General features: G+C 43.0%; 1 non-coding gene across 1 annotated transcript; it reads left to right on the forward strand.

Annotated features, from left to right (window-relative positions):
* Nucleotides 1-1,380: 1,380 nt before the first annotated feature.
* Nucleotides 1,381-1,452, forward strand: LOC122236827. Its single transcript, XR_006215074.1, has one exon. It is a non-coding gene; the product is annotated as a small nucleolar RNA SNORD93 (small nucleolar RNA).
* Nucleotides 1,453-21,327: the final 19,875 nt, after the last annotated feature.

Raw genomic sequence — 21,327 nt, forward strand, 5'->3', positions numbered from 1 at the left:
GTTGCCACTTTGCAGGGTGGTTTGGCTTTTTGAAAGGTCTGGGGTTCGTCTTGCGGGGGCTGATAACTGCTGTGAGTCCTGCCTGCAGTTTTCTGCCCCAGATTCACCTTTTCTGGAGCGACCAGTACCGTATGCAGCGCAGGACCCTCTTCCAACATTTTCAGGGTGCGAAGCCCGTCATGGTTTTCTGTCCCGGGAAAAAATGAACCATTGGGATTCTGATTTGTGTCCACCAAGACGCTGGCACCCATGCTATAGAAACGGTTGTTCTCCGGATTTAGTAAACTTTGTAAAGATCTAAATTTAGAGTAGAGTGAATGAAGGAATCTTTGTAGATATCCTAAGTATCACTTAGCAATCTCTTGAAATGTGAGGCTTCTGGGGGTTACATGTTTGCCCGTAGAGTTATGAAAGACCTTTTTACCTCTTAGGAAATAACTGATATTACTGACCAGGAAACTGAATGGGACATCCATTTTACCGTGCTTTTAAAGGGGCGGGGGGAGCAAGCTGTGCTGTAGGCATCCCTTTTCCAGCCATATCTATTACCCCAGAGCACAGGGACAGATTTCCCTGTCCTGAGTCCCTCAGTCTGGTGACTAGCACTGCAACACGGGGAAATGTAATGGTCAGGCTTTGGTTTACAATTGCTTTATTGGGGGGGGGGGGGGGGGTCCTCTTGAGCCAAACTGTTTCAACAGTTCCATGTGAGAGAGAAACACGGGCTGAGGGAGCCAGGCACCATGACGAGGAAACAGCAGCTTGAGCCAGTGTCTATTTAAGGGTAGTGGAAACTCAGCAAGTGCCGAGAACTGTTCTCAACTTGCTGGGCTCTGTCTGCTTCTGCTTGGTCAACAAGTTTCAGGCTTCCTTTGGTTTTTAAATCTGTTGAGAGCTTGTTTTAGTGTTTCCTAGGTACAAACTTGCCAGTAACATTTCAGGTTTGGTTTTGTTTTTTTTCTAAAATTGATACTGTTCCATGCTAATGTAAAGGTCAAGTTGGACAGGTCGTGGGTGCTGACATTATATTACATAGAATTCCAGATGATAGGAACTTAATTCACTGTTCTATTTTACTCCTGGCTGGAAATTACCAAGGAGATTTCCCAAGTGTGAGGAAATTTGGAGAAAGCCTTTATATGGGAATTCTATTCAAAGGTAGCTTTTTAGTCTTTGAGGTAACTAGTAGGTAACCACAATAAAAGATGCTCTTTACATAACAAACGAACAAAAAAACCCCAAATCATAAAGAGTTCATTGATATTCTTAACGTTGTTCTTCTCACTTTTCTATCAGGCACAGTCCAGTTTAAGATGCTGATGAGCTTCAGGTATGGACCAAATGGAGATAATTTGTTATTAAATAGCTGAATTGAATTCTTGGCCAAGGATGAGAACTCTTAATCTGATCGGATATGCTTCTCTGATGGGTTAAAGGATTTACCTGAGGCCAACTTCATAGGAATTGGTTACCTGCAGTCACATCCCTCCTCCCTTTAGAAAGTATGTTTTAGATATGAAGGGGGCAAAGCCTGTAATAAATAGGCAATACTTTATTATGCCAAGAAAAGGTTATTTTTAATGGATTTTTAAGTAATTGGCATTTAATCTTTCAAAGTATCTTTCCCTATGGTGACCATTTTGAGCTTTTAGTAAGATAGGGTTTGAGTTAAAAATTGACTTTTATATGAGAACATTACTAAGTCTGAGTTGAAAATGCGTAGTATGTTGGGGAATTCTATTAACTTACCTGCTGCACAGCTTTTGTAAACATGGTCTAGAAACCACTTTATTTTCTTAATAGCACGTCTTATTTCATAATTGCCGATCTAACTACCTGTTGTGATACTTCTTTTACAGGTCTGGTGCTCGAAAGACAATCGTGGTGTTTGAAAGAAGCTTTTCAAGTAGATACAGTGTATTTGAACATATGGCGATTGAATAGAGGCTTTTGCTCTCTTTGTCCCTTTCATGGTAGTAGCAGGGGTGAATTTTGAGAAGGTGCCAAATATCTGTAAGAACATATATCTACCAGCACCATAGAGAATTTTGTAGAATTCTGTTCTATTATTTAGCCTTTCTGCCAACCAGCCCTAGCCTGAAGCTTGACATAGTAACTAGACTATTCTACCACTGTCTTAACAACACTGTCACTTGTGCCTTAATTTGCAAAGATTATTTTTAAATCCTATTCCTTTGACTGCCCTAAAGATACATTTCAAAGCATCCTTTTAAAAATACAGTTTTAGGGGTGCCTAGGTGGCTCTTTCAGTTAAACATCCAACTTCAGCTCAGGTCATGATCTCATAGTTCATGGGTTCGAGCCCCACGTTGGGTTCTGTGCTGACAGCTCAGAGCCTGGAGCCTGCTTCAGATTCTGTCTCTCCCTCTCTGTCTGCACCTCCCCCACTCATACTGTCTCAAAAATAAATAAATGTTTAAAAAAGTTTTTTTAATAAAAATAATTTTATATGCATACAAATTTTTCCATAATACATTATTTCAACAATTAAATTTGATCCTTTTGACAGAAAACAGATAAATGGCTTAGTAACGATTGGCAAGGGTAGGTTGCAAAGGGGCATGAGTGAGTTTTGAAGAAGTGTTTTATATCTTTTTTTTAAATATTTATTTTTGAGAGAGAGAGACAGAGTGTGAGCGGGGGAGGGGCACAGAGTGAGAGAGACAGAATCCCAAGCAGGCTCCATGCTCTGAGCTGTCAGCACAGAGCCCAATGCAGGGCTCGAACCCACAAACGTTGAGATCATGATCTCACCTGAAGTCGGACACTTAACCAACTGAGCCACCCAGGAGCCCCGGAAGTGTTTTATATCTTGATTATGGTGGCACTCGCGTTTGTCAAATTTCAGGGGTGTGTTTTACTAAATGTAAACTACACTTCAATAAATGTGATTTTTAAAACTTAACTTTTCTGGCATCTTAATGACATTTCCAGTGAAATCTATGAAAAGATGGTCTTGGGTCAGCACTTGAATGATTTAGGGAGGTGTTAAAAGTGGCAAAAACATCAAAACATTTTGGAGTGTAAGTCACAGAAGTGACTTGTGCACACAATATAATACGTGAGAAAATCAAAAGGTATATGTTGGTTCACCTGTCAAGGATATAGAATTGCTCCTTATGGGTATTCCAGACAACACATTCCTTGTCTTAACAGCTGCATTTTCAGTCTCATTGGGTCTGTCATGGCACTTTGCCTTCAGTCTCTGGACTGTCCATTCTTAGTGGCCCACATGGAGTGTGGAAATTGCTACCCTGTATTTGCCCTGTAACCTGCTCGGCACCATTTCAGGTTCCTGATAGCCTTGCTTTCCACGCTGGCAACTTCCCATTCCAAGAAAATTTAGAATGGCCTTGACTGATAAATGACTAGCCAAGGGATTTGGGAAATGAAGTGAGGTTCTAGCGGCCAAGTTATTGGGCTTGGGTTGATCTCAAAGCTTAATACCTAAGTCATGCGGTTTACTCCTGGAAAAAACCAGTCTGCACTCTCCCTTTTTCTCTGCGAATGTTCAAGGACGCTTTTGAAAGGAAGGATGGGCCGGGTATTGGTTGTGAGTCATTGTTCTTTACTGTAGGTAACAATCTCAGAGCCTGTTGCGCCCTGCCCTGAGACCACGTGTACTTCTGACAGCTGTTGCTGTGCTGTGTTGCCTGCAGGAAGAGCCAGCAATGCTCTTCAGATGGCCAGGCTTGAGAACATTCCCTGCTCTGTCTCCCCCAAACCCCCTCCATGATGACAACACAGTTGCCCAATACCTTGGCTAAATAAGTCTAGTAAACCACAAAGAAGGGCTGAGGAGCTGAAGCCTACCCCACAGTCCTGCAGAGTCACCTTGCCCTCCTTGGCACAGCACACACCTGCGTGTTGAGCACAGCTAAGACGAGCCGAGGCCAATAGGACCATTCTTCCAGCCAGTTTGTGCTCAAGTGCTCTGAGAAGTGAAGCAAGTCTGGAGTTGAATGAAATGTTTTCAAAGAGGGCTTATTAACTCCAAGGGAGGAGGCTGGGCTTGAAGAGAATCTTTCCTTATGACTACAAAAGAAGATGGGATTGAAATATAACTTTATGCCAATCGTTATGCTTTCACTGAAAATGCAGTATCTTAAGAACTCCAGTCGCTATCCTCAGATATTACTTGCCCAATATCACAGTTACTTTGTTGTTCTTGTTGGTTCAGGTAGGTAGGGCCCCATAATTTGATTTCAAGAATGGGCATATCCCATTTTTGACCTAGACACTCTATAGTGTTACTTACTACCAGTAATTTTGGGTTCTTAAAAGAAAAACCAACTGTTTGTAGTTCAAGTGAGTGTTCCAAACTCAAGTACTTTTGAGGTTTCTGAAACCTAAAATATTTTCACAATTCGGCAAATATTTATTGTGTTTCTCTTGTGTGTTGGTTAAGCCCTGTGATAGATGATTCCTGTTTTATGGTGCTTTCATGGTATGACTTAGCCACATCACTATGTCAGTTGAAGCCAGTTAGAATGTGCCCCCGTTAACTTCTGTTAGAAGGAAAATTTTCACTTAGTATCTGAGTCAATAGCTGAAAGATTCAGTTGTTGGGACAAGCTATGAAGAGATGATTATATCTATTTTTACCCGCCCCCCCCCCCATCACTACCACATTCCCTGAATGTTAGGGTGGTTTCTAAATAAACAGCAAACAATACAATAATTAGAAAAGGGGATAAAAGCTCAGCAGGAAGAGCAGGATTATAAAGCCAAGCCATTAGACCTCCTGCATTAGTCTCCTGCCAGCTTGGCTCTGAGCCTCCTAGGAGCTGGAGAAAAGAGCCAGTTGGCAAATTTGTTATTTGGCACTTAAATATAAATTTAAAATGGAAAAGGAGGAGGGAGTGGGGTCATTTGCATTCTAGGCTCCCTGGAACCTGGAACCTAAACCTAAAAAACCTAATGCTTTTTTCCCCTCATGATCTCAAGTACCTTGAACAAAGTAGAACAGAAAAGGTGTATGCATGACTAAACAAGGATACAGAGATGGTAGAGACTGATGGATCTGAGTTGTGAGGTCAGTCGGCCAGTGACCCCAGCTCCTTGCCAAGCCAAAGGGATAACACCTCTTTGGAGAAAAGCCATGTTGAGATTGTGTAAACAGCCAGATATGTATTTGAAAGGCTTATTTTTATTTTGCACTCATAAAGTTTCCCTTTCCAAAATTTACTGCGTATTCATGAACTGAAAAGTCCTGATTTAGATATATTGTTATAAAATTGTGATTTATCCCAATCCGGGACTATGCAACCATTGACTAGAGGGCCCCCTAGTGGAGTTTATCTGTATTGTGAGGGGCTAATTTCTTGAGGTACTCCCCACCATCGCCATCTGCATTTCCAGAAGGACAGCTCCACATCAATCTGTTTCAGAGATAGAGGCTAAATCCAGTCAAATCAGGCTGATGGACGTCACAATGATTTGTTTCTGGGAGCAGAGCAGAATGGTGCAGTTAATGGATCGGAGCCTCATACCATTGGTTTCCCAGTTGAACAAATGCCCTGGCATGTTACCCCCACTCTTTAAGGCAGAGTAAAGCACACTGTATCATTTATAGACCTTCTGTGCAGGAGAAATATGTGGAACTTTGGGAATCATCATAGAGTCCAAACTGCAGTCTAATACAGTAGGCACTGGCCACATGTCACTACCGAGTACTTGAAACATGACTACTCCAAACTCACATGCACTGAGGTCTAAAAAACATCAGCTTTGGGAGAATTCACATTAAAAAAAGAATGTAAAATATCTCAATTTTATATTGACTATAAATGATATTTTGGATGCTGGGTTAAAGGAACTGTATTATGAAAATTATATAAATGCTATTTGCATTATATTTCTGTTTCTTAAACATGAATCAAAACATTCATGGGAACCACAGGGATAGTGGTTCCACAATCCAAAAGAGAGAAGGATGTTGCCATCCTATTACAGGACCTGGCGGAAAAGCAAGAGCAAAATTACCACTTACAACACAGAACTGACAATAGGTAGGCAGCTATTCTTTCCAGGGTGCAGGAGGAGGGAGCCAGTGCCACTTACAAGACTTGACATCAATTCTACCCTCAGGCTGCTAGCACTTCTGGGGACTGTAAATAAAAGGCTTCAGGATGTATTTATTAAATACTTTTGTTCTAAGACTATGGGCAAGTACTTGTGTGTTCATTAGAATCATCCAGGGACTTGGTGTGCTACAGGTCCACAAAATAAAACTTCCTTAATGAAGAATCCATATGAAGGACATATGGATTTCTAGGTCTGTATGTTTCTGGTTTCTTGACCTACTTAGTTTGGGGCTTGTGTGTGTGTGTGTGTGTGTGTGTGTGTGTGTGCGCGTGCACGTGCTTGTATCTATAGTAATCTTTCACTTTTAATGGAAGAGTCAAGACTGGGCGGGGGAGGTGACATCATAACTATTACCAGAACTTTACATAAAGTACAGTTTTTAAAAACTACCTTAGGTTAAGCAAAATGTTCCACAAAATTCTCCCCTTCCCTCATTTCACTTAGGTCTAAAAAGCAGATCTGTGTGTAAAATCCCCTTTCGTAGTTTCCTTACTGGTAACAATGACTTTTTATCATTTGTCTCTTAACAATAAGTGGATTCTTCCCTTGAGACATTACTCTTAAGCAGTGATTCTGCTGTCAAGCACTGAGCCCGCTTTGGATCCTCTGTCTCCCCCTCTCTCTCTGCCCCTTCCCCGCTGGTTCTCCATCTCTATCTCAAAATAAACAAATAAGCTTAAAAAGGGGTGGGGGGGGGCGCCTGGGTGGCTCAGTCAGTTATCCGACTTTAGCTCGGGTCATGATCTCACAGTTTGTGAGCTCGAGCCCCACATCAGGCATTGTGCTGACAGCTAAGAGCCTGGAGTCCGCTTGGGATTCTGTGTCTCCCTCTTTCTCTGCCCCTCCCCCACTCACACTCTGTCTCTCTCCCTCAAAAATAAATAAACATTACAAAAAATTTTAAAAAAAGGAGTGATTCTTTAGAGGAGATGGGATGGGGAAAGACATTTTCACCCTCCTTTGTATTGGGATGGAGACCTTTGTATTGTCTGAAGACACTTTTGACTCTCACAATTGTGTGGGTGAGGGGTGCTCCTTGTGAGCAGAGGCCAGAGATGCTGCAAAATATCCTATAATGTGCAGGACAGACCCCAAAGGACTGTCTGCACCAGAATGTCAATAGTGCAGAGGCCAAGAAACCCTGTCTTAGAAAATGTCATTCCCAGGGTGGCTCAGTCGGTTGAGCATCTGACTCTTGATTTCAGCTCAGGTCATGATCTCAGAGTTGGTGAGTTCAAACCACGCATCAGGCTCTGTGCTGACAGTGCAGAGCCTGCTTGGGATTCTCTCCCCCTTCTCTCACTGTGCCCCTCCCTGCTCCCGTCCCCCTCCCCCCTATCTCTCAAAATAAACTTTAAAAAAAAGAAAAGAACATGTCATTCCCAACAATACCGGCCCGCTCAGGTGCTACTGAGTGTGCTACAGGCCAGACCCCACACGCACAAAGCTTCTCAGATAGACATACAGGCCTGTAGAGGCTTATTTGCCAGCTTCCTTGTTTTCACTTCTAGGTGAACTTGTATGGTACAACACTTACAAAACAGCAATTCAGTGTTATTTTAAGTATATATATATATTTTTTTTTCTTTTAAGCCTCTCAAAAGCTAGTTTTACTGTTGATTGTAAGCAGCCAGAAATTCAAAATTTGCTCATCACAAATTTGTGCTTTTCTTAGCCAGAGTTGGCCGAACCGGAAGTCTTAGCTTGCTCACTGAGGCCGAACCTGCCCAAGTCTGCTGGGGTACCATCAGATCCCTAGTTTGTATCCCTAGTTAGATTGTTACAATGATCTACTTCTTCAATAAATAGCTTCAGGCCTCATGAGGAGCCCCTACCACATCAAAGAACATTCTCAATCCACCTGTAAAACAAAAAACTCGTATTAGGGGCACCTGGGTAGCTCACTCAGTTAAGTGTCTGACTTCAGCTCAGGTCATGATCTCACAGTTCATGGGTTCAAGCCCTGCATCTGGCTCTGTGCAGACAGCTCGGAGCCTGGAGCATGCTTCAGATTCTGTCTCCCTGTCTCTGCTCCTCCCCCATTCATGCTCTGTCTCTGTCTCAAAAATAAACAAACATTTAAAAAAATTTTTTAAATAAAACCCCATATCCAAGGAATTGAGACCAAACATTCTCCACTCTCTCTAGTTTTAGGATTGTCCAAAAGACTTTGACTAATTTTAGAACCCAAAGAACAATAAAAACCTGGGAACACTGAGTTACTCTGTTGGCAAAAGTAAAACAAGCCCCTCCCAGCTGTCTGGAGTGGAATCTCGGTTCAGTTAACAGGCATGTGGTGAGTCAGACCCATTTCCAACTCCCCATCGCTGCAAAGGTGCATTTGATGCGGGTGCTCTCTGATGGGGCAGTAGAACAAGGCAGGTCCCCGGCAGCAAGGCGGGGACATCACTGCAAACGCTCAGAATGAGACGGGGCCAGGGTTACCGGAGCTCTGAGCACTCAGAGGTGCTGCCTACCTGTCAGACTGAAGTGCCCTTCTTCGCTGTCTTCTGAGAATAGCCATTTGTAACATTATACTTCCTCGCATAAAAAAAAAAGTACAGCACGTGCCCCATGGTTACAAATAGCAACCCCAGTGCGCCAAACTGCTGAGGCCGTGGGACCAATACGACAGGGACAAAGTGAATGGGGTCCGTGAGGTAGTTCAGGGAGCACTGCCCACCATTCACAGCCCCTCGCTCTGCTTCTGGAATGTTCTCCTGCAGAAGCTGGGTCACAGTGAGGTCAAAGGACCAGAGACCCACAGGGACGCAGTGTTGGGGGAGAGTAAGTGTAAACAGGTATCAGAGACCGCGGAGAGAATTTCAGCTCTGACACTGAATGGTATTGTCTTGTGGATAAATGAAGCTTTCTGTGGCTCTATTTCCTCATCTGTGAAATGGGAACATTTAGAGCACTATCTCACTGGAGGATTATATGAAACGGTGTTGTGAAGTGTGTAGCATCATGCCTGGCCATTTCTGCATGTTACTGTCATAATTTGTGGTGTTGTAAGTATTTTTTTAAATCACCATCACCACGTCATCACTACCTCGCAATATAATTTCATGTGGGGTGTATATACTGATGCCTCCATTCCAAAAATGGTTAGGACAGAGAGCAACGTCTTCACCTTCCAACCTAGTTCCAATTCCAGACTTTCCCTCATTGCTCCTGGTTTAGCACAGCAAGGATTAGCCTCCACTCTCCTTGTACCCCCACTTTCAACCACACTTTTAACCACTGCTGTCTGTGAGTGACGACGCTAGGGGTTCTCACCCCTGCCTGCACGGGCACTGTCACAGCTGCTGTCTGTCTGGTAGGTCTTCCAGTCAGCTGGCCTTCTAGATTCTCCCAGAGATCCAGCCTTGACTCTATAGAGGCCTCCTGGTTGCCCTGCCCTGATTCCTGGACTTAGCTCTGAACTCAAGAATTATTTGGATTGAATATGCTTGTGTCCTTCAGTACCTGCCTTTGCAAAGCCCTGGCCAGACCTTCTGTCCTCCTGCACTGCCCTTGCCATCCTGCTGTGGCCCCCACCTGGCTGTGGCCAGCCCCCCAGCCTCAGGGATACACTGACCACCCAGCATGGCCTCTCAGTCTCTGGGGGTGTGGACCGCCAAAGGCCTTGCCCTGCCCTAGACTCTGACCTAGAACTTACCAGTCAAATCCCCAGCCCCAGCCCTTAGCAAGCAGTGCTTACATAGGTAGAAAGCATTTGTAAAATGCCCCGGTGGTACAATGGGAAGCGCCCACAGAAGTGAGAGCTAATTATGCACTGACAGAATTATTTCTACAGTGAAGGCATAAAGAGTTACAGTTCCTAGATTTTAAAAAGCAAAGTGACTTTTGGGCAATGTGCCCAGTCTTCTTGTAGCCAGAGTTCTGTAACTTAGTTTCCATCAGAATGGAAACAAGTATTTACTGAACAAATGCCTCGGATGAACCTGGCCTGGGGATACCCAGTCGAATGCCAAGGCAGGCCACAGGCCACCCGTCCTGGTGAGAACCAGTCACCACAGAGACCTGACCATTCTGACCATGCCAACCCACACACAAGCAAGATATACTTTTGGGCACTGGTGCTTTTCACGTGTGCAGTTTCAACAGCACACAACCCCAAGGTCATTTGTGATTCTGCTAGGGATAAATGTCAAGGGCACCTGTGTGGGCAGTGAGTGTGCAGGAACCACACAGCATCCATTTCACTCAGCATCGTGGTTCCGTCTCACAGCCCAGACCACACCCACCCTTACACAGCAACGCTTGTGAAAGCACCAGAATTACAGCCAAAATAGAGTAATGATGACGACTGAAGATGAGACCTCATACTCATTCTAATAAGTAGCTCCTCTGCTTGTCACTTCCCTGACAGGTAGGCACTCTCATTACCACCCCGTCTGACGGAGAAGGAAATGGTGACACAGGGAACGTAGGCGACTTCCAACATCATCAGGCAGGCTGGCTTCAAGTCCTGAGCTGTCTCCTTCATGAGTGTCAAGAGCGTTCTGTGCCTCTGGAATCCTCATCAAGGGCTAGCAAAGAAGAACTGCTATTGTGAGGGTGCCTGGGTGGCTCTGTTGGTTGGGTATCTGACTTCAGATCAAGTCACGATCTCACGGTTCGTGAGTTCAAGCCCCGCGTTGGCCTCTTTGCTGACAGCTCAGAGCCTGGAGCCTGCTTCAGATTCTGTGTGTGTGTGTCTCTCTCTCTCTGCTCCTCCCCCACTCACACTCTGTCTCTCTCTCTCGAAAATAAACATTAAAAAATTTAAAAAAAAAGAACCACTATTGCAGTAGAGAAAAGCCGGAAGCTTCTGTCATGCTGCCTCTCTAGATTACAGGCATTTCTGATTATATTTCACATTCTCCAAATGTGATCATTTCCTTTGATTCAGGAAGAGTCAAGTGGACTTCACTCCACCCCCCCCCCTCGAACTAGTTTATTTTCACAATGTGAATTGCCTAAATTTTAAATGGCCAATCTGCTTTCAGTAGTTCATGCAATTAAAGGCTAAAAGTGCAAGCCAAATGCCCTACTAAAAAAAAATAATCTACTTGTCAGGTACTTCACTTAAAATATCTTTTTAAAAAAAAATTTTAATGTTTATTTTTGAGACAGAGAGAGACAGTGTGAGGAGGGGAGGGGCAGAGAGAGAGGGAGACACAGAATCTGAAGCAGGCTCCAGGCTCTGAGCTATCAGCACAGAGCCTAACATGGGCTTGAACCCACGAACCGTGAGATCATGACCTGAGCCAAAGTCAGACAGTTAACTTGACTGAGCTGCTCAGGCACTGTCCCCTTTAAAATATTTTAGAGGTTAGGTAAACTCCAGATGAATGAACAGGTTTCTAATCAGTCATTTAGAATTAGGAACACAATTTCTTTCTCACACACATATTTTACATCAGAGGAATGAGGTTTCCAGGCTAGCCCATGGTTCTATAGTCTCTTGAATCTGATCTACAAAAACCTCATTTCCCCTCTCCCAATGCTCCAAAGCTTCTGTGGACCAAGGGTTTCTGGGTCTCCCTGGCAAAAATAATGAAAATATCCCCCAGCCCCATGCTCTCACTCCACTATGGCTCCAGAGGTGAGAAGGTAAAGCTCTGAGTCCCTAGAGGTCAGGGACCTTCCCGAAACCTAGGACCTAGAGTTAGCAGATGAGGTTTGTTGAATGAATGAAGATAGATTTGGTTTTCGATCCACACCTTCCACCACCCACTACCACACGTTCCACTCCTTGCATTTCTGACCTGCTTGAGGAATCCACTGTTTCTGGGCTGCAACCTCAGGGAGGGGCTTTGAAGGTGATGACTATGGATTTGGGGGATAGAACAAGGTTTGGGTGGAAACAGGGATCCCATGTCTAAGAGCAAGGCCCAGATTCTGCCCAGGCTGGGAATCTGCAGGTCTAATCGATGGGTCTAAACACCTTATGCTGTTAAGCTGTTTCCATTGCCATCACTGCTGATCCCAACGTGTCACTGATGGAGTCACCATGCATCAACAGATCAAACTTTAATAAAAATTTAGGGGCGCCTGGGAGGCTTAGTCGGTTGAGTGCCCAACTTTGGCTCAGGTCACGATCTCGCAGTTCATGAGTTAGAGCTCCACATCGGGCTCTGTGCTGACAGCTCAGACCCTGGACCCTGCTTTGAATTCTGTGTCTCCCTCTCTGCCTCTTCCCCACTCATGGTCTGTCTCTCTCTGTCTCTCAAAAATGAATAAACATTAAAAAAAAATTTTTTTTTAATCTAAACACCCTTACCAAATTAGGTAAGTTCTCACTGCCACATATGAACAGCATGTGGTTGGTGGCAAAGTTCCAAGACCAGCTTCTTAGAGCAGGCAAGCTTGTAGAGCCTCAAAGTTAGGCACCTTGTCCTGGGAAAGGATTCCCCTCCATTCCCCTAGGCAGCTAAGGAAGGTTTGAACTCCACCAAGCTGCCCTCTTTCCTGTCCCTCCACCCCAGCTCCATGGAGAAGGATCCAGATCAAAATCCTCCTTTCATGTAGATGCCATCTGGAGCATTTATGTGCTTGACAGCTAGGAAATAGCTACTTTCACTTCCCCAAATTTCCATGTCTTCACATTTCAAAAAGCCTTTGTACAACTGTACAACTGCCTGTCTGGTCTAGAGCACTCTTTCTTCTCCATGTCACCTGTCCAGCTTGTTCTTCAGGGATCTCTCAATTGTGCCTCCCTCTAGGAAGGCTTCTCTAATTCCAAAGACCAGGTTTGGTGTCCCTCCCACATGTCCTCAATCTTCTGCCCTCCCCCCAACATAGCTCCGATCACTTCATATTGTTGACTGTAGTTAACTATTTACTCAATGGCCTCCCATCCAGAGTGTATGCTCCATGGAGCTAAGACTTTGTCTGATGAAACCACGCTAGTATCTCCAGTGTCTAGGACAGCTCTTTCCATGTAACATGTTCTAGGTGCATGAATGATAAAGACTTACAGTGCACAGTGGTGAAACCATCAAATGCCTCTAAGATTCCTCAACATCATCACAGTCTGCAGAATCCCATGTCACACATGACCCATACTCACCGATTCTTGCCAGGATCATACCCTAGAGTAACGACATGGTGGAGATGTAAGACTCGGAGCTCCAGGTCCTGCCTGCCTTCAAACAGAAATGTGATTTGGTTCAACGGATGGAGGAGCAGTCCAGAAGGATAGGCTGGTTCATGTTTCTTCCAAAGAAATAAACATGTACCTCATCCTCTTTTAGCAACTCGTGGTTGGAAGAAGAATTCTGGCTTAGTGCAAGTGAGAAAACAGATCTAAAGGACTTCCGGTAGCAAAGACAAAGAAGACGCAGTGTCAGACAGCCTACCTGGGGCCAGCTGGATGTGATTCCTGTGCTGATCAAGCCATAGGGCCCCTGAACCTGCTGAAGAGCATTGTGCCCGGCAGGCCGGATAAAGCTGAAAGGGCCCTGAGGATGCTAAGCAGGGAGTCTCCAATCCCTTGGGTGTAGACATAGCCAGTGGTGACGCAGTTGAATCCCAGCACCGTCATGTGGAGGAAGTCCAAGCCCAAGCCAGCCAAGAAGACAGTCCGCCTGCAGTATGCGTCCCATCCCTCCTGGCACATGCACAGCAGTTTTGGAGGCAGAGAGGAAAGCCGGTAGTTGAGGCCTGTTGTCCTGCAGGGGTAGACTCGTGGTCCTTCAGTGTTCCCAAAGTTTTGGGCTTGTTGATGAATCCATCAGTGATTTCCCAAGAGTCTTTTTTACCCAAAATAAAATCCAATAAGCTTTACATCGGTGCCCTGCCCAAATGCCCTCGGCCCATCCGAGGAACCACATCCACTTCCTTGTTGGGCAGTTCCTATGTGCAACAATGGCTTCCTATCCCAAGCACTCATGTCTTTCTAGTGGAGAGTCTCTCTCCAGCCTCAGGAACACAAGGGCAGGCTGTAGGTGCCCAGACATCATACCTCTGGGAACAACCCTCCACTAATAAATGACACCACTTGGAGAAACACACCAGTTTCCCTGGCCCTTGGTGGGACAATCCTGAGGTAAATCCTACACAGTGTGTCCCAGGACCCAAACAAGACTGAGGCCCAGTGGTAGTAACCTGCCCATCAACACATTCTTTATCAGCTCTCTTCCCTTCCCTGTCTCATTTCCCATCCCCCCTCCATGCTTCCTAGGGTCACCTTCCAAAAAGATTACTTTCCACCCCGAGTTCCTCCTCTCAATAATTGCTTTTGAAAGAACCCAAATCAAGACACACAGTGAAGTCAGGAAGGTAGCCACTGACAGGAGAGAAATTATAGCAAAGCATGAAAGATACATTTTCACATGCTTGAAACATGGTAATAAACTCTTAAAAACAGCGATGGATATTTTCTTTGGTTATTTTTCTGAAGAAACAAATACTTAGAAAAAGCAAATGATAACAGCTTTCAGTCTTCCAGGATGGAACAGGCAATGACTATAAGCAGATTGAAAAGACATTATCCTGAGAGGTGTTTAGCACAAATTAAGACAAGCTCTGAAAAAAAAAAAAAAGAAAGAAAGAAAGAAAAGAAAAGAAAAGGAAAGGAAAGAAAAGAAAAGGAAAGGAAAGAAAAGGAAAGAAACACAACAGAAGTCAAATAGGTCTGTGAAGGAAGGAGAGAGGGTCAGGCCAATCCATTCTAGCCCAAGAACTATGGGGAGGGGGAAGCTCTTGGTTATAGAAAAGAAATTATTGCCAGAGCAGCTTTGAAAAAAAAAAAAACTAATAATAATAATAACAATGATGAAAAACAGCTATCAACTTGTTTTACTAGATGCTAGGGAGCAAAACGGGGCTTTGCATAGGCAATCTTTCTGTCACAGCATTCCTGCAATCAGTTCTGCTATTGTTATCCTTACTGTACAGATAGTGAGACAGGGAGTCTGAGTAGAATGACTCTGCATGGTTACACAGCTAAAAGTGACAGATGGAAAGATGCCGTACTATTTATCTATTTGTGTATATCTATCTATTTGTGTATATACCTCTATAAATACATATATTTTATTCAGACAGTGAGATCTGGTGGGCTTCAATTGCAAAACAACTTGAGAGAAAAGGTGCAGAAAAAGAAACTGATGTCAGAAGTAAGGCCTGGTGTTATGACAGGCAAATGGGTAACACTGTCAGCAGGCAGGAGAGTTCTTATCTTGAGGTCATATTTATTGGCAGGTCTCCTTCCTCGCATCCTCACCCTAATGTTAGGGAACCTCTGATTGAAAAAACACTGCTGATAGCAGAGGTGGTTGATTCATTATATTCTTTTGACCCAAAGACCAGTCCATACTCACTGAGATGGTTGTCTTTCAAACTTAGCATCTTTAAGGAAGATTATGAGTGAGAAAGGGAGAAGTAATTTGCCCCCAGGATCATGAAACAGGTTGTGCAGGTTGAATACCCCACAGTCCCATGGGAGTGCTACTCACATTGGAGTCTCTCTAAAAACAGCTCCTGGAATTGGGCAGTGTAAAACCTGTGTAACTGCACCTGACAGCCCCACCTGCCCCACCAATGAAATCAGCCATATGAACTATATGACCAATGGCACAGTTGGAACCTTCTCATTTTTTCACTGTTTCTAGACACATTTGCAGACAGAATGTGGAGATTATAATCAGACATAAGTTCTGGAAAGAAGAAATGAAACACTGACATAAAGGAGAAAAAAAGAACGAGAGCTGTCTCTGAGTTTATATTACCTTGAATATTCACAGCTTCCTGTTGCCTTTTTTGGAAGCGCCCCTCTGCTTGTTGCTGGGTTTTTACAACCAAATGGGGAACTAGGTGATAAATCCTGGACCGAAATAGAAACTCCACAAGAAGTGAAAGCAAGTTCCATCCAAGAATGAAACCTCAATTGATCACATGAGATGCCCATGTCATCACCTGGCCCACGGACAGGAGAACAAATATATTGATGATCTGGTCCAGCCACCAGACCACTGCATTCATCCCTGTAAGTGAGGGGAAAGGAACATTGTGACTCAGTGGCAGAGTCCTTCCTCCTGGTGAACGTAACGTCGTGCATTTGCTAGATATGTCAGCCTTGCCCTGGGTGAACTGCGGTCAAAACAGAAAAGATCCCTTTCAGTCTAACAATGAATTCACCATGGGATTTTCTTTTTTTTTTTTTTTTTAATCATAGGATTTTCAACCTGAAAAAAAAAAAAAAAAACCTTCAAGATCAGTCCTATTGAATTTGAACAGTTAATAGATGAATAAGCTGAGGACAAGGTTACTCAGAGCTAATTATTCCAACTCCTGTCTCCTGTCCTCTTTTCTATCACATCCTGCCATCTTAACCCCAACAATATTAACTAGTCGTAATGTTATTACGACAACATGCTAACGAGGAGAGGAGGATGAAGGACAGAATGACTAAAGCTTCTCAGTGCCAGGTGCCTAGTTCTAAGCCTTCTCCAGACATCCGGCTCGCGTAACCCTCACAACAACCCTAAGAGGTCGACAATAGCTGCCGTCCACAAATTAGGAAGTAGGGGTGCAAAGACGTGAGCTTATTTGCTCAGGGTCACAGAGAAGGTGAGTGGGGGAGCTCAGAGTCAAACCCAGGCAGTCTGACTCCAAAACTTACTCTCTTAACTCTTCCACCACCACTGAAGAACATATTCGCGGGATTGCTTAAAAAATCATAGTGAACCTTGAGCCGCAATCTGCGTTTTACTTTAGATTTCTTTGAAATTAATTAACAGAGGCTAGGAAGATTTTCTCTTCCCCAGAGACAGAGGGCAATTTCAACACCATGTCACCTGGCTTTTATCCACATAGCCGTTGTGTTTTGGGTGGTGTTATTGAAGCCGCAGTACATCCACGAAGACATGATTTAAGGGGCTTCTACTCTTTGTAAGGAGTATATTTTAATAGACTTCTCCATGAGAGCTTCCTTTATCTTGGCTACCAACTCCAAACGTTTTTTAGCAGAGCGTACCAATCACACAAATAGAGGGTTGGACAAGATCTCCAGCTTTAAGTTGGCAATTTGAATATATCACAATGTGAATGATCCAAGTTTTATAAACGGAAGAAAAAACAAAGATGATGCCAGATTCTTCCATTTAGCTCCATTGTTGAAAAAAATTCTACCTCTCACTGTCAGTGATAAGTGATAATCAACAGTCAGATTTGGGGATGAATTTTTCTGGGGGCGGGAGTAGAAGCTTATCACTGGCCAGAATTAAGAAAAATTTTAATTCACTTATTTTCCATGTCTAAAATTGCCATGGAACTTCTGTTATGTATTCTGAGGGGCTTCTCTCCTTCCTGAAAGTACAGTTTATATATCTTTTTAGTAACAACAATGTTACCATTTCTTCCGGTGCGCAGATATACTACTAAGTGCCTTACAAATCCTTTATCTCACAGAATTCTTCTTCAAACCGAGCAGGCAGGGGATGTGGGCATCAGGTCTATTTCTCCCATTCTACACATGAGGAAAGTAGAGTCTGGAGAAGCTAAGTAAATGCAGCTGGTAAGAGTCATAGTTGGTTTTACCTGGACTCAAATCTAGGTCTGTTTGTCTCTAGATACATTTCTGTTAAGGGCTACTTACTGCCCCTCTCAGAGCCCTAACTGACTCATCAATTCTGTTCACTAAGCCAGGTCTATTTCTCAACTGATTAGAGGACCGTGATGCCCAGGGTGACCCAGCTCACCAGCCAGGTGGCCTCTGTTGTCACCTGTGAGGCTCACAATCCAGGCCCTCTGAATGGTGATGGTCAGTGCTGTCCTGGCCAGGTGGCCAAGGCCACCATGGGTATCACAGCCACATAGCAGGCCACCTACAGAAGGGTGGTAAAGGGAGTTTGGAATCAGCCCATTGTGATACACTCCACAGTTATTTATCTGACAGCTCAAGTACATCTACAATGAACATAAAGATCTTTGGGAGGGGGGCGCCTGGGTGGCTCTGTCGGTTAAGCGTCCGACTTCGGCTCAGGTCATGATCTCGCCGTCTGTGAGTTCGAGCCCTGCGTCGGGCTCTGTGCTGACAGCTCAGAGCCTGGAGCCTGTTTCGGATTCTGTATCTCCCTCTCTCTGACCCTCCCCTGTTCATGCTCTGTCTTTCCCTGTCTCAAAAATAAATAAAAAACGTTAAAAAAATTAAAAAAAAAAAGATCTTTGGGAGAAAGTTCAATGTAGGTTTGAAGCCAAGTGTTATGTGTTGTTTCTACTCATTTTCTTCTTCCCATCTCCATTAGCACCAGATCTGATGCTAATTTGTACCCTGCAGACAAAGACTCTGCTGTTCTATTGCCTTCATGTCTGTGGGATTTAGGCTCTGACTCACAAATTAGGGGTAAGAAGAACACTGACTAAAGATTAGCCAGATCCAAAACCAGTCAGCGGGACCATACGGAGACGACTCACTGAAGGGTATTCAGGGCTCGTCTCTGACACTCACTCTTACTGCACAGCATGCACAGTGAGCTGGCCAGGCCAGACTTGCTCCTTCTCCCTTCTGTAGGAGAGCACAAACATCAGGACGACACAGCAGGCCATAAAAGAGGCATTCTGAGTGAAGAGCAAGGTGTGAGCAACTTGGTTTTAAGAGACAGGTCGGGGCTACCTCATCATTTAATGCAGAGTAACTACATTTGGCCAAATCTCTGGGCCAACCAGAGTTATTGTTTTCATCAGTAATCAAGGGTTTGAGTAGGAGGCAAAGAGCAGGCTGATATGCTCACTAAAGGCAAAGCCTTTGCAACCAAAGGAAAACAAAACAAAACAAAAAACAAAACAAAACAAAAACTGAGCTTTATAAGTAAATGAAAACATACTTTGAGAGAAGAATTACATGAAAAGCAAGATACTAGATACATCAAAGAACATTTAAAAAAAAGAACATAAAGTTTTTCTATTGATACATCATACTTTAATTTGTGACTGAAGTTATCAAAATGGCCAAAGGACCAACTTGAAATAAATTAACTTTTCCAACAGCATGGCTTCAGAGAATGCCTTTCCAAGCCTCCTAGCCAGAATGGAAATACTCATGTCCACTAGTAATCAAAAGAATAGGAAAAACTTTAAAAATCCTACATTCTTCCTTGGTAAAGGAGGGTTAAAGAGCTATTAGGGCCCAAAATTAAAAGTAAATCTACATTTGAATGACTAAGTCTCCAGATATTAAGTCCTAATTTAGACAGATTACTAGGTATGAAAGATACTTTTTACACATGGACACTGACTTTAATAAAAAAAAAAAATAGTAACACAAGTATATTATACATAGGTAGTACCAGAGTGTTAAAAAGAAAGCTTGTTTTCCAGGAGTTTGATATTAAAAATCTGTGATGGGCAAGAATCTAAGAACTCCAATAAAATATTTTAAACATAATATCAGAGACTATACAAACATGTATAACTCTTCTTCTAGTTTTTAAAAGTTATGCTCTCTTTCTCTTAAGTTGATATCTGTATTTTATTTCACTAAATAAACCAAAAAAGCTGGTGAGATCATAACTTACCTCATCATTATACATCATAGTTGAAAGTATTACCTTTGTTTCTTGGTTTCCTGTTGATCTAATCACCAATTAAGACCCCAAATATTAATAGAGAGCTAGCCACCACTAAGTCAAACAATACTAGTAGAAGAAGATTATGTCCATATAATTCTATCAGGAACACAGAAATGGCAAAGTGCCACATTTGGTCTCCTTGCAAGGCAATGAAGCAAATCATGTCTTAATTATTGAACCTAAAAGATGGAACAAACTTAAAATCCAGAAAGATGCATTTCTCCTAAAGGACATGTAACATGCAGGATATAAAATCAGAATATCAAAATTATACTTTTATGCAGTACAGCTATAATGTACTTTTAGAATGCAATGTAGTTATACCTTAAAAAGCTGGACAGATTATTTTTAAAACCTTAAAAAGAGCCAAGAACCCCATGAGAAAATATCAGATAAACTCTTCTGAGAAGATGAGAGCCCCAAGAAGGAAGCCCAGGTCACCCTAAGGTATCTGCTTATTCAAAAGAATGCTATAAAATGCAAGTGCAGTTTGGGTGATATCAGAAGGTCAGGTTATAGAAACCCATGCCCACCAAAGATGAGACAAAGACAAAATAATTTCTGCTTTAAACTGAGATCCCATATAACTCTACCCTAAAGGTAAGAAAGGGTAAACTACAAGTAAACCAGCTCATTCCTGGACTTGTAGTGCAGGCCTTACCTTATCTGGATGGTCCAGGAAATCACAAGCCTTGAACTTGGGTTAAACTGGCCCAAATGGCTAGTGCCCACCATGTATCAGGTAAAAGCCAATTAAAATACTCTCTAAAGAAAGATACTATCACCTTAGGCTTCAAAATACTCCTACGATAATTTTTAAATACAATGCCCAGTGCATAATCAAATATAACCAGTCATACAAGGAAATGAAGCACCATGAGCAAGATCTACATAAATAGAATAGACAGACCATAGAAACAGACCTATTGAGACTTCAGACATTTAACTTATCAGACATAGGCTGTAAAAAAAATAATGATTATTATATTTAAAGAAATAAATCCCAGGTCTGAAAATCTGAACAGGGAATTGGAAACTATAAAAAGTGACATAGCCAGTTTGAAAAAGAACTACATAGAAATTCTAGAACCAGAAAAATGTAACAATAGAAATTAAAAATGCAATTGATAGGTTCTATATAGCACATTATAACTAAAGAAAAATCAGTTGACTATAGATATCTGTGAAGAGAAATCCACAATACAACACAGAAAGACCAATTGAGGGAAAAAGTGGTAAAAACAGGGGACTCCTGGGTGGTTCAGTTGATCAAGGATCCAAGTCTTGATTTCGGATCAGGTCACGATCTCACAGTAGTGGGATCAAGCCTGGTGTCAGGCTCTGCACCGACAGCATGGAACCTGCCAGGAATTCATTCATTCTGTCTCTCTCTCTCCCTCTCTCTGCCCCTCCCCTGCTCACGTGCACATGCATGAGTGTGCTCTATCTAAAAATAAACACTTTTTTAATGGTAAGAACAGAAGATGAAAAAGAAGAGAAAGCCATAATGAGCCAGACAAATAGAAAACACAAAACATCATGGTTTGTTTAACCTAAATATAAAATTAGTTATCATTAAATGTAAATGAATTAAATATTCCAGTTAAAGGATAAAGATTAAAAGGGTGTTTGGGTGGCTCAGTTGGTTAAGTGTCCA

This window comes from Panthera tigris, chromosome A2 (genome assembly GCF_018350195.1).
Source record: "Panthera tigris isolate Pti1 chromosome A2, P.tigris_Pti1_mat1.1, whole genome shotgun sequence".
NCBI lineage: Eukaryota > Metazoa > Chordata > Mammalia > Carnivora > Felidae > Panthera > Panthera tigris.